The sequence below is a fragment of the Nycticebus coucang genome, chromosome 3, assembly GCF_027406575.1.
Source record: "Nycticebus coucang isolate mNycCou1 chromosome 3, mNycCou1.pri, whole genome shotgun sequence".
Classification (NCBI taxonomy): domain Eukaryota; kingdom Metazoa; phylum Chordata; class Mammalia; order Primates; family Lorisidae; genus Nycticebus; species Nycticebus coucang.
In genome coordinates this window covers 12,339,766-12,356,707 of record NC_069782.1, presented here as the reverse complement: position 1 = coordinate 12,356,707, position 16,942 = coordinate 12,339,766, and the positions used below count along the sequence as shown (strand labels likewise).

The window sequence follows — 16,942 nt, the reverse complement described above, 5'->3', positions numbered from 1 at the left end:
GCCTTAGCAGCTTCAGCCACAGGCGCCAGGCCTGTTCATTCATTATTGTAGAGCAGGCTGTAAAATCTACTTTGCCAACTCCTGCTTTTATCAGAATGGATTTTAGGATATAAGCTTTGAAGGGCATGAGGGAAGAAAATGGCCGAAGGGAAAAGAAGTATAGTTGGGTGGTTTGCTAATCTGGATTGGTTTTTATTTTTTATTTGTTTTTGAGCCAGAGTCTCATTTTGTTGCCCTTAGTAGAGTGCCATGGCATCATAGCTCATAGCAACCTCAAACTCCTGGGCTCATGAAATCCTCTTGCCTCAATCTCCTGAGGAGCTGGGACTATAGGCGCCACTACAACACCCAGCTATTTTTAGAGATGGAGTCTCACTCTTGCTCAGGTTGGTCTCAAACCGTGAGCTCAGGCAATCCACTGGCCTTAGCCTCCTAGAGTGTAAGGATTATAAGCATGAGCCACCATGCCTGGCCTTAATCTGGATTGTTTTATAAGTCAGGGACTGTCTATTAACACTTTCTTTGAAATGAAATAATTATATATTAATAGTATTATAGCTAACATTTCTTAAGAATTTACTATGTGCCAGGCATCATATTTGATATTTATTTTCTTATCTAGTCCTAAAAACAACCCTACGCAGCAGGAACTATTTTCATCATTTTTAAAGATGAGGAAAATGAGCATTAGAGTTATAATTCTCTCATGGTTACACATTTAACAAGAGGAGGAGCTGAAAGTTGAGCCAGCTCGACCTGATTTCCAGGGCTCATGCTCCTTAACCTAATATTATATAATAAAAATAGTTTTTTTAGGGTGGTGCCCATAGCTCAGTGGGTAGGGCGCCCACCACATACAACCCTCCTCATTGGCAGGTTCGAACCCAGCCTGGGGCCAGCTAAACAACAATGACAACTACTACAACAACAAAAAATAGCTGGGCATTATGGTGGGTGCCTGCAGTCACAGCTACTTGGGAGGCTGAGGGAAGAGAATTGCTTAAGCCCGAGAGTTTGAGGTTGCTGTGAGCTGTGATGTCATTGCACTCTATGGAAGGCAACATAGTGAGACTCTGTCTCAAAAAAAAAAAAAAAAAGTTTTTTAAATAGCTTTTTAAAATTCAGTTTTTCCTTATAATATTTTAGAAAGTGGGCTGGGATACTTTTCATCATGTCATTGTATAATGCCTTAAAATAAATAGAAACTACAATTCATGTTGGAACATCAACTAGATTTGTTAGCAATTAAAGCTTACTTGCTGGGCACTTGGGTTGTGTCCACATCTTTGCAATTGTGAATTGTGCTGCTATAAACATTCAAGTATCATAAGGCTGTAAAAACAAACACCACACGTACTCACCATTAAATTGGAACTAGTCAACACTTATGTACACCTATGAAAATAATAGTTATCAGAAATCAAGCAGGTAGGTGAAGGAAGGGGATAGGTGAATTTACACTTAACAGGTACAATGCACACTACTAGGTGATGGGCACTCTTACAACTTTGACTCAAACTGTACAAAAGCAATTTGTGTAAGCAAAATGTTTGTACCCCCGTAATATTCTGAAAAAAAATTTTAAAACCGTATTTATTTATTTATGAGACAGGGTCTCATTATGGTTGCCCAGGCTGGTCTTGAACTCTTGGGCTCAAGCAATTTTCCTGCCTCTGCCTCCTGGTCTCCAGCTCCATATCCCCACTGTACCTGGCTTTATTATTTTAATGCACATTTTAGAATGAGAGAAATCTGTTTGCATGTTCAAGCTGGAGTTCTTGGGTTTAAAGTTGATGAGTAAGTGTGTAAGCAGAAGCCAAGACGGTAAGTAGAAAAAAGCACTTGACTGAGAGATTTCCTGAGGCCCCAGATCTGTAACTATCTACCTGTAACCTCACTCCAGTCACTTAACACTATGACCACAAATGTAAAAGGAAGGCATTAAGATGATTTCTAAAACACTTTTTAGCTTTAAATGTCAATTATTTTGATCAGTTTATTCATATCAAAATGGTGTAAAAAATATTTGTGAAAAATATAGACAGGTTAAGAAAAAAAAACAAGCCCCCCCCCCCCCAAATAATCCTTATTACTTCTCCATCCTTGTCATCAGATATGAGAACAGTAAGGGTCAGTAAAGCACAGAATTACTGTTTCTAGCAACTTTTTACTTTAATTTCTTTGGGCATGGAAGGTAAGTAAATAAACAAATGAAGGCATGCAAAGTAGAAGAAATAGGAGTATTAACAATGTGTTGAAGGATTGTCTTCTGTTTTACATACACAAAGGACAATTTTCTGTATTCAAAAATATCTATGGCAGGGTGTAAAGTGTGGTTTTCTGTGGCAACTCTTGCATTCTTAGACCGACTGTTGCTTCTTTATGGATCCAGCTTATCAACTGCCAGCTGCTCATGGGTACCACAATTCTGGAGCTGAAGGATACATGTAAGTGTTTTTAAGGGTAAATTAATATGGGATGTATTTTTATGTAGGTCCAGTGTACCCTACCTTTTATTACTTTGAGGTATAAAATGAGAGCCTCTCTTGGAAAAGTAGGTGGCTGGACAAATAAATTCCTATGCATTTCTAGACCTCTATTTCTAGCCCCAAAATACAGAATGCTGAAGATATCAATCTGTAGGGGTGGTGCCTGTGGCTCAAAGGGGTAGGGCGCCAGTCCCATAAGCCGCAGGTGGCGGGTTCAAGCCCAGCCCTGGCTGAAAGCCACAAAAAAAAAAAAAAAAAATCAATCTGTAGGCTTAAGATAATTATCATATCTTAAGATAGACAATAAGATAGACAATAACTATAGGACTTTGGCCCCACTTTTCCCATTATGTTCCAGAAATCCTCATTTGGACAAATGAATCCAATGTAAAGGCTATTTTTCAGTGGGTCATCAATCTGCAAGGCACCTTCAAGTGTTATCAGATAAATGAGTCAATGGGCAATTCCAGGTGATAATACAGAGGTAAAAGAAAAACTGGTATCAATTCCAAAGAAAGGGTGTGCAACAAAGTAAAAAGCCCTCTGAGGATGATGGGCAACATGGAGGTCTGAGTTACCTTTAGTTGCATAACTTTATTTACTGGTAGATTTGCCAATGAGGAGGGTTGTAAAACCTATACCTGATTAATATAGTAAGGTAGGCCACTCAGGTATGTCCTCAAATCTCTTTCCACTCCTCAACTTCGTTCAAATATTTCAAATATTCTGAATATTTCCTTCACTATTTAGAACCTGAACTTTCACATTCCTTGATCTTCCATTCAAAGTTCTCTATATCTTAGCTTTTACCAATCTCTGTTATGGAGTGTTAGTTATTACACCAGAAGGGCCATCTGTTCCAACAAAAAAACCCTATACTCAGAACAGAATCCTATATGCCACAAACATATACAATTTTATTTGTCAATTGAAAAACAAAAGAACCTTCTCTGTACATTCCTACCTCTGTACGGAAACCTCTTTCAATACTTAAACATTACTGAGCAGGGTGGCGCCTGTGACTCAAAGGAGTAAGGCGCTGCCCCCATATACGGGAGGTGGTGGGTTCAAACACAGTTCTGGCCAAAAACTTAAAAAAAAAATTTTTTTTTACTGAGCATTTAAAGAGCTTTTTGTTTCTGTTGGTTATATCCATTGTTATCTATCATGTTAGAAATAAAGACGAGAGACTTTAAAAGTATTTTAAAATCAATTTTAAATGATAATAGGCCCATTATAATTAATATAAGTAATGTTTTTATGAAAAATACCTATATTTTTGAAAATAATACATTTAGTTAGAAGAGTGCCCTTCTCTTTAATGTCTGCCTTTATTAACTGTAATATGTTGTTCTAGTTGAAGTATATGAAGAAAAATCTGGCCTCACACAGAAAGTTGGAAAATAGGAAAACATTTTAGTAGCTTCCTCCAATAACTATGCACAGTTGGGCGGTGCCTGTGGCTCAGTGGGTAAGGCGCCGGCCCCATATACAGAGGGTGGCGGGTTCAAACCCGGCCCCAGCTGAACTGCAACCAAAAAATAGCTGGGCGTTGTGGCGGGCGCCTGTAGTCCCAGCTACTCGGGAGGCTGAAGCAAGAGAATCGCTCAAGCCCAGGAGTTGAAGGTTGCTGTGAGCTGTGTGATGCCATGACACTCTACCGAGGACCATAAAGTGAGACTCTGTCTCTACAAAAAAAAAAAAAAACAAAAAAAACTATGGACAGTCTTTGACAATACACCAAAGTGTGACAAATGGTAGATTCTTTTTTTTTTTTTTTTTTTTTTCAGTTTTTGGCCAGGGCTGGGTTTGAAACCACCACCTCTGGCATATAGGGCCAGTGCCCTACTCCTTTGAGCCACAGGCGCTGCCCCAAATGGTAGATTCTTTTTTTTCTTTTTGGAGACAGCCTCAAGCTGTCGCCCTGGGTAGAGTGTTGTAGCATCACAGCTCACAGCAACCTCCAACTCCTGGGCTCAAGCAAGTCTCCTGCCTCCGCCTCCCAAGTAGCTGGGACTACAGGTGCCCACCACAATGCCCAGCTATTTTTTGGTTGCAGCCGTCATTGTTGTTTGGCGGGCCTGGGCTGGATTTGAACCCATCAGCTCAGGTGTATGTGGCTGGCGCCTTAGCCGCTTGAGCCACAGGCACCGAGCCCCAAATGGTAGATTCTTAATCAAAGGTTAACTGCAATGTTGACTCTGGAAACTTACTAATGAACTTTTCGTACTTTGTTACATTAAAATACATTACATAATCAAATTATTTTATCCATCACTTTATAACATTAAACCTTAGTCATTTATAAAATACTGGCTTACCAAGTTACGGAGTGCTTTCAAGTGTCAGTACATTTCATTATACAAGATCTGTTCCCCTTCATCACATCTGTTAATATCACCACTGATCTCATCAGAATCCCTTTAACAATTGAGCAGCTCTGAAGCACATAGTAAAGGATACAACTTTTTCAAAATTTTAATTTTTGGAGGAAACCTTCCATTTTACCAATGGAAACAAATACTATCAGTTTTTTTTCCCTTGATGTGACAGGCCTACTTCATTTTCAAGAAAATGCTTGCCAGGTATTGGTATATCCTAGTTTGCCCATTATTTATTCTTACAAGAAAAAATGATATTCCATGAAAAAAGTAACTAGTTCATCTTACAACTCAATTACACAAGTACTTTTCTTTGAGACAATGAAAATATTCTGGCGTGTAGCATAAATGCTGTATGAAAACTTTCCACTTGCCACATAGAATATGAAAAAAAAAAAAAGATTGTGGTGGGAAATTTACAAAATTGATACTTTTTACTGTTTCGCCAAGGACATTTTAAACAAATATGTATTTTTTGTTTTCCTATAAGTTTGTGACAGTGAAGTTTACAATGATTGCCAGCAGCATAATTTGATGCCACTGTCTTGATTCATGATAAGATACAGGCAATTTTACCCACCATTGCTCTTGAACTGATTGCTAAAGCCAATAAAGCGAAAACAACAAGTAACCTCTTAGTATTGTTATGAAAATAGTTTGACCTTGTGGCCTTCCCCTGAAAAAAAGAAGAGCTGCCAGTGATTTGTGGACCAAGAAAAACCTGTGCTGTAGATCACTGCCCCTGCCTACTGGATCTCTGCATTATGGGTTCATCAAAGTTTAAGATGTAGGGAAAGTAGTACCTACCTCTAAAAGCGTCTCTTAATGAACCCGCTTTTCCCTTCTAGCACTTACCTGTATTTTATTTTTTGACCTGGACTTTTAAAGGTTCATTGAGGGCAGGGGCCTTACTTTACATTTTCAAATAAACTTAGTAATCTGCGCATAACAAGTATATATAAAAATCTGTTACAATGACAACAACAGTGTGATTTATAGGAAAAGATACAAGCAGCTCTGCAATTCAGATAACCTGTGTTCAGAGCCTCACACTGCCCCTTTTTTTTTTTTGTAGAGACAGAGTCTCACTGTATAGCCCTCGGTAGAGTGCCGTGGCATCACACAGTTCACAGCAACCTCCAACTCCTGGGCTTCAGCTATTCTCTTGCCTCAGCCTCCCGAGCAGCTGGGACTACAGGCGCCCACCACAACGCCAGGCTATTTTTTGTTTGCAGTTCAGCCGGGGCCGGGTTCAAACCCGCCACCCTCGGTATATGGGGCTGGCGCCTTACCGACTGGGCCACAGGCGCCGCCCATCACACTGCCCCTTACTAGCTGTATGATCTTGACTAGTTACTGAATCTCTCTAAGCCTCTCTTCTTCTGTAAAAGAATAATAATAATTATATCTATTTCATAGGGTGGCTGTGTTAATTCAATGGAGTTACTACATAGAAAAAACTTCAAACAATATCTGGTACAGAATAAACACTAAAATATATTAATTTTGTTATTAAGTGGCACCTGTGTATGTACGTATTTTTTAAAAACTTACTTAAGGACTGATACTTTGATGTAAAAAAAGATACCCTGTTTCCCCAAAAATAAGACATCCTCTGAAAATAAGACCTACTTACAGGAAAGATAAGGCATCCCCTGAAAATAAGACCTAGCGCATCTTTGGAAGCACACCTTAAAATAAGACCCTGTCTTACTTTCAGGGAAACAGGGTAGCTCTAAATTAGGTTATGAAGAGTATGTAAGGGAAAAAAAAATTTTTTTTTTTTTAAATTTTCCTAATTATCCAGTTAGGAAAACCTCCCACTCACATAAAAGACTCAATTAACTTGCTATGTCTCCTAAGTAAAAAATTCCAGTTATGTCAAACTAAGAAAAAGAAAGTAAGTATTTTTACATTATATGGAAGAATACTGGAGAAATGAATTCTGTTATTTCAACTGGTATGTTAACTTAGTATTTTTAATAGCATGTTTTTAACACCTTTGAACTCTAAGCTTTTGTACTACCATTAAAAAACACTAAACATCCATCATATACATAAACTAGAAGGAGTAATAAAAAGAGGGGAAGTATTTTTGTACTCAAGAAAAATATAATCCAATCAGTAGTTAAGAGTATATACACAGATATAAACCTTATATCTGAAGATTAAAGATTCAGTAAAGCTTATCTACTTCAAATACTTTGGTTATTTATGCCTGCTGCCATTTAGCAAATATCTAAACATATAAGAACAGAGGTCCTTTCTTCTCTGCAGGCAGACCCAGTAATGATTAAGAGTCTGAAGACCCAGGTGGAAAGACCCCTAGCCACTGCCTTTTTTGCTAATGCACAGTATGAGACCAACTGACTGTCAAAACAAGCTCTCACCTTAAGAGCAGAAGCTTCTGGCACAACATTAAAATCAATTACTACACATTTTTAAAAATAAAAATTCCAGATTTCAGTGCTTTCTTCTCACTTTTGTATAAGTCCTTTCTTTTTTGTTCCGTCCACGAAGATAAGACTTTTCCACATAAACAAGATCTACAATAAAATGTAGCTGTAGCTCACAGTAGTAAAAAGCACAAATAGTAAATAGGGACAACAGATTTAAAAAGACCTAAGATGGTTAAAAATAATTATCTTAAGGAACTAGTTAAATAAGTAATTTCCAAAGCACTTCTTCATTTAGGCTCACTACAACCCTGTACAGTCAGGTAGGCATTATTACTTTCACTTGATAAATCCAAAAATTGAAACTTGGGGACAAAAAGGTTTATTCAAGACACAGTTATTACAATAAAAATGACAATCTTTACTTACATTCTTATTTTACTCATCCAACCAGCAGTCAAATCTTGTGTACCCTTCATAATTCCTCCCAAATTCATTCCCTCCTCTACATAACCACTGCAACCCCCTAAGTTCAGAATCACATTGACTGTAAGCACAAGACTCTTTCCTAACCATGCTACCTGCTCCTCTATTTATCTTACACATGCTGCAACAGATTGATCTTCTGGAAACGTAATTCGGCTCACTTCATTTCCTTGCTCAAAACTTTCAATGAAGTTCCTATTTCTGAACCTGTCATTAAAATATCCTTGCCAGTTTGGATTCACCTGACTCTTCTCCCACATTATTTCCCACTGGTCTCTGCCAAACACTAAAGCTTCCATCAAATAGAATCTCATGCTCTTGTTTGTTTTTTTTTTTTTTTTTGTAGTTTTTGGCCGGGGCTGGGTTTGAACCCGCCACCTCCGGCATATGGGACCAGCACCCTATTCCTTGAGCCACAGAAGCCACCCTAGAATCTCATGCTCTTATTCAATGACATTTTGACCTTTCTCATGTCTTCAACTTTGCTTTGAGAATGGACTTTGTTAACTCTTTCCACTACTACCTGTGCTTATTCAAATTCTAATCACTGTTAATATAAAACCAAGAACAATGCAGTCTTCATCCAGAATTCCAGGCTTCTCTCTCCTCAGAAGTGCCCTAGTACACCTGTACCTAGCTTCAATTTTCTCCCAAGAAGTATTTAGTGAGTAACTATTAAGTGTAATGCACTGTGATAAGTCACCGAATACAAAGATGAACAACAACAAAAAAACCCCCATTTTCTATAAAGGTTACAGTTTAATCAGGGACACAAAAGTGAATAAAAATAGCTTATACATTCCACAAAAAGTAGTCAGCTCAGAATTCTACTTGAGACCCAAGAAGGATACACAATTCTAGCTTTGCCTAGAAAAGTCAAGGAAGACTTTTCAATTAAGATGACACTTGCTCTGGGTAAAAGATGCTAAGTACCTGCTTGGAGGGTCAATGACTATATACAGTATACAATCTTTTTTTCACTGGGGTAGAGCTGGAACCAGAGTGGTAGAGTGGAAAGTACAGACTTAGAATTCCCCAAACGTAAAAACCCCGATACAGCACAAAGGGCTATTTCACAAACCACAACAAAAGGTTTGTGGAAGCAATTTTTGTTGTTGTTGTCATTGTTGTTTGGTAGGCCTGGGCTAGGTTTGAACAACCCCAGTGCATGTGGCTAGCGCCTGAGCCTCTGAGCTACAGGCACTGAGCCTTTATTTATTTACTGAGACAGAGCAGCAAGCTGTTGCCCTGGGTAGAGTGCCGTGGCATCACAGCTCACAGCAACCTCCAACTCCTGGGCTAAAGCGATTCTCTTGCCTCAGCCTCCCAAGTAGCTAGGATGACAGGTGCCCGCCACAATGCCCAGTTATTTATTTATTTATTTTTTGGTTGTAGCTGTCATTGTTGTTTGGCAGGCCTGGGCTGGAGTTGAACCCGCCAGCTCTGGTATATGTGGCTGGCGCTTTAGCTGGTTGAGCTACAATTTTTAAACTGAAAAATGCTCTACAAATTTAAGATAGCAATTAATTTACAAATAGCAATTTTCATCAGAAAATTATAAGATATGCAAAGAAACAGGAAAGTGTGTCCCAGATTCAAGAAAACAAGCAGAAACTAGAAATAAACTGTGGCCTAGATATTGCACTTAGCAGATAACTTCAAAGTAGTAAATACAAATATTTACCAAAAATTTAAAGGAAAATATAATGACAAGTCATTTCTGCAGCAAAATATAAATTATAAATGGAAATTCTAGAGTTGAAAAGCATAAAAATCAAAATAAAAAATTCACTAGATGAGCTCAACAATAGATTTGAGAAGCAGAACAAAGAATGAGCAAACTGCAAAAGAGATCAACAGAAATTATCCTATCTAAAGAACAGAGAGAAAAAAAGATTGAAGAAAAACAAATAGAACTTTAGATTTAGTTTTGATTGAATTTTTTAAAAAAACATAAAATCCTTTGGAATAGCAGCAAGGGTCCCCGTATATGCATAAAGAGAGGCCCAGAATAAAAAAGAAAAGAACAAATATTTTAAGAAATAATGGTCAAAAACATCCCAAGTTTGACGAACAACTTTAATCTACACATTCCTAAATCTCAAAAGACCCCAAATATGATATGATAAAAACAAAGAGATCCATACATAGACGTATCTTAGAAAAACTACTCAAAGCCAAAGACAAACAGAAAAGCTTGAAATCAGCAAGAGAAAAATAATTTTTTATCGGGAAACAATACAATGAATAGTTGACTTCTCAACAGAATCAGCTGACTCCCATAGGTGTGAGCAATGGAGTGACTTAGTTAAAGCACGGATGGGGGAAGAAACCATCATCCAAGAATTCTACAGCTAATAAAACTATCCTTCAAAAATGAACACACAAAAACAGACATTCCCACATAAACAAAAACAGAGTTACCTATTTTAAGCAGGTCTACCCTAAAGAAAATACTAATACAAGTCCTGCGGGCTGAAAGGAAATGACATTAGAAATGACATTAGACTTGGCTCCATAGGAAGATACGAAGATCACTCGAAATGGTAAATTTCTTTTACAAAGATAAGATTTTTAATCTTGTCAAGAGACTGAAATGATGTCATAGACTGGAAAAAAAAATATTTACAATGATATTATCTGATAAAGGACTGTTATCTAAAATATACAAAGAACTCTAGGGGATTGGCTTACCACATGCTGAGATGGCTGAGCAGTCTGACAAAGAGGTGAAGGACAAACCTTAGAAGAGATTCAGAAGGGCAGCACCTTTAGCTCAGTCGGTAAGGTGCTGGCCCCATATACCGAGGGTGGCGGGTTCAAACGCGGCCCCGGCCGAACTACAACAAAAAAATAGCCGGGCGTTGTGGCGGGCACCTGTAGTCCCAGCTACTTGGGAGGCTGAGGCAAGAGAATTGCTTAAGCCCAGGAGTTGGAGGTTGCTGTGAGCTGTGTGATGCCATGGCACTCTACTGAGGGCCATAAGGTGAAACTCTGTCTCAAAAAAAAAAGAAATTCAGAAGCACAACCAAACCAAAAGCACCTGGCTGATCCTGCACCACACAGTGTACAATTTGACCATATTTCTGGAAAAGCATCCTGGTGGGGAAGAAATGCTAAGGGAACTCGCTGGAGGTGATGCTACTGAAAACTTTAAGGATGTCGGGTACTCTATACGGATCTCAGGAATTATCCAAGATGTATATCACTGGGGAGCTTCATCCAGATGACAGATCAAAATTTACCAAGCCTTCAGAAACTCTTATTAGTACTGTCAATTCTAACTGGGTGATCCCTGCCATCTTAGCGCTGGTCGTAGCCCTGATGTATCACCTCTATGTGGCAGGAGACTAAACACCTTCTCAGAAGCCAACTCAAAAATGATTGTACTTCAACTGACCAAAACCTTCACCTGAAAAAATAATTTGCGATGTCTGTTAACCTTTCCTGCATTAGAAATAGAACTGTTCTTAGCCGGGTGTTGTGGCGGGCGCCTGTAGTCCCAGCTACTCTGGAGGCTGAGGCAAGAGACTCGCTTAAGCCCAGGAGTTGGAGGTTGCTGTGAGGCTGTGTGAGGCCACGGCACTCTACCGAGGGCCATAAAGTGAGACTCTGTCTCTACAAAAAAAAAAAAAAAAAAAAAAATAGAACTGTTCTAACCTTTCTACTCTTAAACTTCTCATGTGCCTTTCTATTTACCAACTTTATTTTGATGTTTCTCTACTATGTAATTTACTTATTATTTAAGTATGATCTTTAAAAAATATTATCTGGCTTTTAAAATATGCTACCATGTTTGCCTGTCTGTTTGGTATATAATTATCTTTTTTTTTTTTTTGAAGACAGTCTCACTCTGTCACCTGGGCTATAGAATGGAATGGTATCATCACAGATCACTGCAACCTCAAACTCTGGGGCTCACACAATCCTCTTGTCTCAGCCTCCTGAGTAGTTTGGACTACAGGTGACCGCTACAAAGCCCAGCTAATTTTAGAGATGGGCTCTTGCTTAGGGTGGTCTTAAACTCCTGAGCTCAAACGATCCTCCTCCCAGAGTGCTAGGATTACACCATGCTCAGCCTGTAATTGTCTTTAACATTTAGAACCTCTGATTATTTAGAAGAATTATTTAAAGTGTTATTCATTCAGACCCAAGGAGCCTGCATGACTTGAGGTAAGGGAGCAGCCTCGAAGGTCTCCTTGAATTGAATAACCAAGTATTGCATGTTTCCAATGTAGTTTCTTTTTTCAAGGAAGTCAAGAAAGGCTTGAGAATTATAGCTTAAAGATTTCTAGGAGTTACTTCATTTGAAATAGATGATAAAAAGATCTGTGAGACTTCATATCTTCTTTGACAGGAAAACACCAGCAACATAAACAAAACCCTGTGAACTAAGAGAGGATATCACAATTGTCCATTTTCTTAGCTTAAAAATACCATCCCCAAAAGGCTCTCAGTTTTATAGGTCCTGAAGTTTTAAGAATTCCTCAGAGAAGGAACACTGCTTATGTACCCTTGGAAGGAAATACTGATACCATAATTTATAAAAGCAGATTTGAAGTAGATTGTGGGACATCTGGAATCTGATTTTTGGTGAGTGGTGAGGGATTCTGCTACGGCCGTGCTCATCTCCTCATGGGAACTTGTGGGTTGATCTAGTCATCTTATTTCCCACGTACTACGTTCTGCCTTATGCACTGTCATCATCCGTGCTTTATTCCTTTTACGTGTTGAAACTTGAGGGATGACTGTATTAGACTGTAAGTAACTGTCATTAGCATGACTGTTTGTGTTTCCAGCGGTAAGGGTAAGTGAGCTGACCAATGAGTTCTTCAGAAATAACACATTGGAAAGGAATTTGATTCTTACAGAGTATAGATTTTTAATAATCAATGGCATGTGTTACCCTTTGACTATTTTTGTTACTGAAAGTTAATGAGCTAATTTGAATTTCAAAATAAATTATAACACTTGTTAAAAGAAAGAAAAAAAAACCAGAGAACTCTAAAACTCAACAATAATAAAAACAAATGACCTGATTCAAAAAACAACACAAAGACCTTGACACTTCACCAAAAAAGGTACATAGAAGGCAAATAACCACATGAAAAGATGCTACATCACCATCACGAAATGCAAATTAAAACAATAATGAGATTCCAATACGTATTGGAATGGCCAAATCCAGAACACTGGAAATACTAAATGCCTGTGAGGATTTGGAGCAACAGGAACTCTCACTCATGCTCATAGGAATGTTAAATAGTTTTCCACTTTGGAAGACTATTTGTGGTTTCTTATGAAACTAAACATACTCTTATCATATGATCCAGTAACAGTGCTCTTTGGTATTTACTCAAAGGAGTTAAAAACTTAGGGGCACAAAAAACCCTGCACATGAATGTTTATAGCAGCTTATAATTCATAACTACTAAAATTTAGAAGCAAGCAAGGTGCTGTTGAGTAAATCAGTGGCTAAATAAAACTGGTGCAGACTATGGAATGTCATTCGGCACTAAAAAGAAATAAGCTGTCAAGCCATGAAAAGACATGATGGCCGAAGCAGGAAGATAACCTGAGGTCAGAGTTCAAGACCAAACTGAGCAAGAGGGAGTCCCCATCGCTCCTGAAAATAGAAAAAATGAGCCCAACACAGTGGCATGTGCCTATAGTCCCAGCTACTTGGGAAGCCAAGCCAGGAAGATCCTTTTAGCCCAGAAGTTGAAGGTTGCATTGAGCTAGCTTGTGCCACTGCACTCTAGCAAAGGCAACTGAGTGAAACTCGGTCTCAAAAATAAATAAATAGGGGCGGCACCTGTGGCTCAAAGGAGTAGGGCACCGGCCCCATATGCCGGAGGTGGCGGGTTCAAACCCAGCCCTGGCCAAAAACTGCAAAAAAATAAATAAATAAAATTAAATAAAGACGACAACACATTGGAAACTTAAATGCATATTACTAAGTGAAAGAAGGCAATCTAAAAAAGCTACACATACTATATGGTTCCAATTATATGACATTCTGGAAAAGGCAAAACTATCATGACAATAAAAAGATCAGTGGTTACAGTGGGGTAGGGAGAAGAGCAGGAGGATGAATAAGCAGAGCACAGAGGATTTTTAGGGAAAATGAACTATTCTCATGATACTATAATGGCAAATACGTCATATATTTCTACATTCCCACAGGATATACAACACCAAGAATGAACTCCAATGTAAACTATGGACTTTAGGCAATAATAATGTATCAATATGGTTTATCAATTGTCACAAATGCACCATTCTGGCGGGGGATATTGATAGCGGGAGAGGCTATGGGTGTACAGAAGGAGAGAGTATATGACATATGTCTGTATCTTCCTCTCAATTTGCTGTGAACCTAAAATTGCTCTAAAAAATTAAGTCTTTAATAATAAGAAATAATCCTGTAAGATTGTTTAAAACTATAATTATCATGCTGTGTTGTTGTATTTCTAATATATACAGGTATATAATGATAACAGCACAAAGGAGTGTGTGGAATGAAGCTACAATGGGGCAAAATTGCTGTATTTTACCAGAGTAACACATGCAAACACACACACGCAGGAAGGCACACATACACAACCATCAGTATGTTCTGTTAAGTCAGATGCAATCCCTTGACCAAGCACTAAGAAAATACAAGAATAACAATGCAAACAAAAAATAATTAAAAAAAGAGTTACCTATATTAAAATTATAAATAGACTTAATGCTCCAATAAAAAGATAGAAATTCTCGAACTGGATAAAGCAGCAAGATCCAGCTGCACTTTTAAACAAGAAATATACTTCAGATTCAAAGCACTTGAAACAAAACAATGGAAAAGGTATGCTGTGTAAAACCTAAGAGGTTTGACATGGTTACATTAATATCAGATAAAACAGACTTAAGACAAGAAATAGTAACAGTTGGTGGTGCCTGTGGCTCAAAGGAGTAGGGCGCTGGCCCCATATACTGGAGGTAGTGGGTTCAAACCTGACCCTGGACAAAAAAAAAAAAAAAAAAGAAATAGTAACAGAGAAGAGGGACACTTCATACTGATAAAAGAAGCAATTGGTTAGGAACATTCTTCTGCGAAATAGACCATCTCTTAAACCATAAAACAAGTCTCAATAAATTTTTAAAAATTAAAATCATAATAAGTTCTCAGGGAATTAAATTATAAATCAACAACAACAAAAATTAGAAATTTCAGAGATCTCCAAACATTTAGACATAAAACAACATACTTCTATGTAACCCAGGATCAAAAAAGAAACCATAATGAAATTTTCAAAAATGTATTGAGGACCGTGCCTGTGGCTCAAGGAGTAGGGCGCCGGTCCCATATGCCGGAGGTGGCGGGTTCAAACCCAGCACCGGTCAAAAACCACAATAAAAAAAAAAAAAAAAAATGTATTGAATGAAACAAAAATGAAAACACAGAAGCTCACATTTTATGAGATATAGCTAAAAGGAATCATTAAGGAAAATTCATAGTTTTAAATACAGAAAGAAAATTTAATTAATTAAAATTAAATTTAATTAATCACCTAAGCTTCCAACTTGACAAAAGAGGGGAAAAAAGTCCAAATCAAACCCAAACCAAGTACAGGAAAGCAAATAATAAAGACCTGAGTGGAAATCAATAATATATAAAACAAAAAAATGACAAAAATCAAAAGCTGACTTTCTGGAAAAATCTGCAAAACTAATAGACCTTAGATAGACTGATCAAGAAAAAAAGAGAGAAGACATAAATTACCAAACCAAGAATGAAAGTGGGGCTATCAGTACAGACCCTATAGAAATTAAAAGGATGTGAGATTATTATAAATAACTTTATACCAACAAAACTGACAATGTGGATGAAACAGACAAATTCCCAGGTCACAAATTACCAAAACTGAAAGGAAATCGAGAATAAAAATAGAAAAAATATATAAAAATAGACTAATAACTAGTATAGAAATAATTCCAGTAATTAAAATACCTTGAAAAGATTCAAATATTTTATTTCTTCTTTTTCATTTCTTTAGTTGAAATAGTTATTTTGGTAGGTCTGTGAATTCATGATTATTTGAGAGTTACCTGGAAATACAGCTAATATAGCAGCTTATATATTCATGATTCTAGAAAATAATGCTTTGGAAAGCCTCATTTGTTACCTATCATGACTAGACTCTTCAAATAAATTATCTATTGTTAGTCCATTTATTTATGAAACATAAAATTATGTATTTACATATAATTAACACTGGAAAAATAACATACTTTCAAGGAAAGAAGAGATTTGTGGTTCAATACCTAATTTAAAAACATCGACAGCGTTTATAGATTGAATCCGTCTTCATGCAACAGAAACTTCTACTCTTCAGACTTAATTTGGGGCTGGGCATAGTGGTTTATGTCCATAATTCTAGCATTCTGAGAGGCTGAGGTAGAAGGACTGCTTAAGGCCAGGAGTTTGAGATCAGCCTGGGCAACACTGGTAAGAAACTAGGTGCGGCAGTGTATGCTTTTAGTTCTAGCTACTCAGGAGGCTGAGGAGGCATTATTACTTGACCCCAGGAGTTCAAGGCTGCAGTGAACTATGTTCGCCCCACTGCACTCTAGCCTAAGTGACAGATCCTGTCCCAAAAATTAAAAAATGACTTTATTTGAAAGTAAACATTACCAAGTGGCTTAAAGTTGGAATAAATTTCTCCTTCTGATAATCAGATAAAAGAGAGGAAAAAATAAATCTAAAAACTAAAGACAGGTGTTCTTTCTATGCAGACTATAAACACTTCTATTTACCTAGAAATACGCCACATAATCCCATAGACAATATAATTTCACATGTTGTTGAAATATACATGATATATACCTCTTGTCAATTTATGATATTTCCTTTACTTTAGCAAGTTAGTAGTAAGATATGATATTAAAGAGGTAGGCTGGGGGCGGCACCAGTGGCTCAGTGGGTAGAGTGCCGGCCCCATATACCAAGGGTGGGGGGTTCGAACCCGGCCCTAGCCAAACTGCAACAAAAAATAGCCGGGCGTTGTGGTGGGCACCTGTAGTCCCAGCTACTTGGGAGGCTGAGGCAAGAGACTTGCCTAAGCCCAGGAGTTGGAGGTTGCTGTGAGCTATGATGCCACAGCACTCTACCAAGGGCGATAAAGCGAGACTCCGTCTCTAAAAT

At 37.8% G+C, this 16,942-nt stretch overlaps 1 protein-coding gene and 1 pseudogene across 28 annotated transcripts in view; one reads left to right on the top strand and one right to left on the bottom strand.

Annotated features, from left to right (window-relative positions):
• Positions 1-16,942, bottom strand: part of RBFOX2 (RNA binding fox-1 homolog 2) — a 310,217-nt gene that overhangs the window by 57,978 nt on the left and 235,297 nt on the right. The window lies entirely within an intron of this gene.
• Positions 10,458-11,168, top strand: LOC128581894 (cytochrome b5-like; annotated as a pseudogene).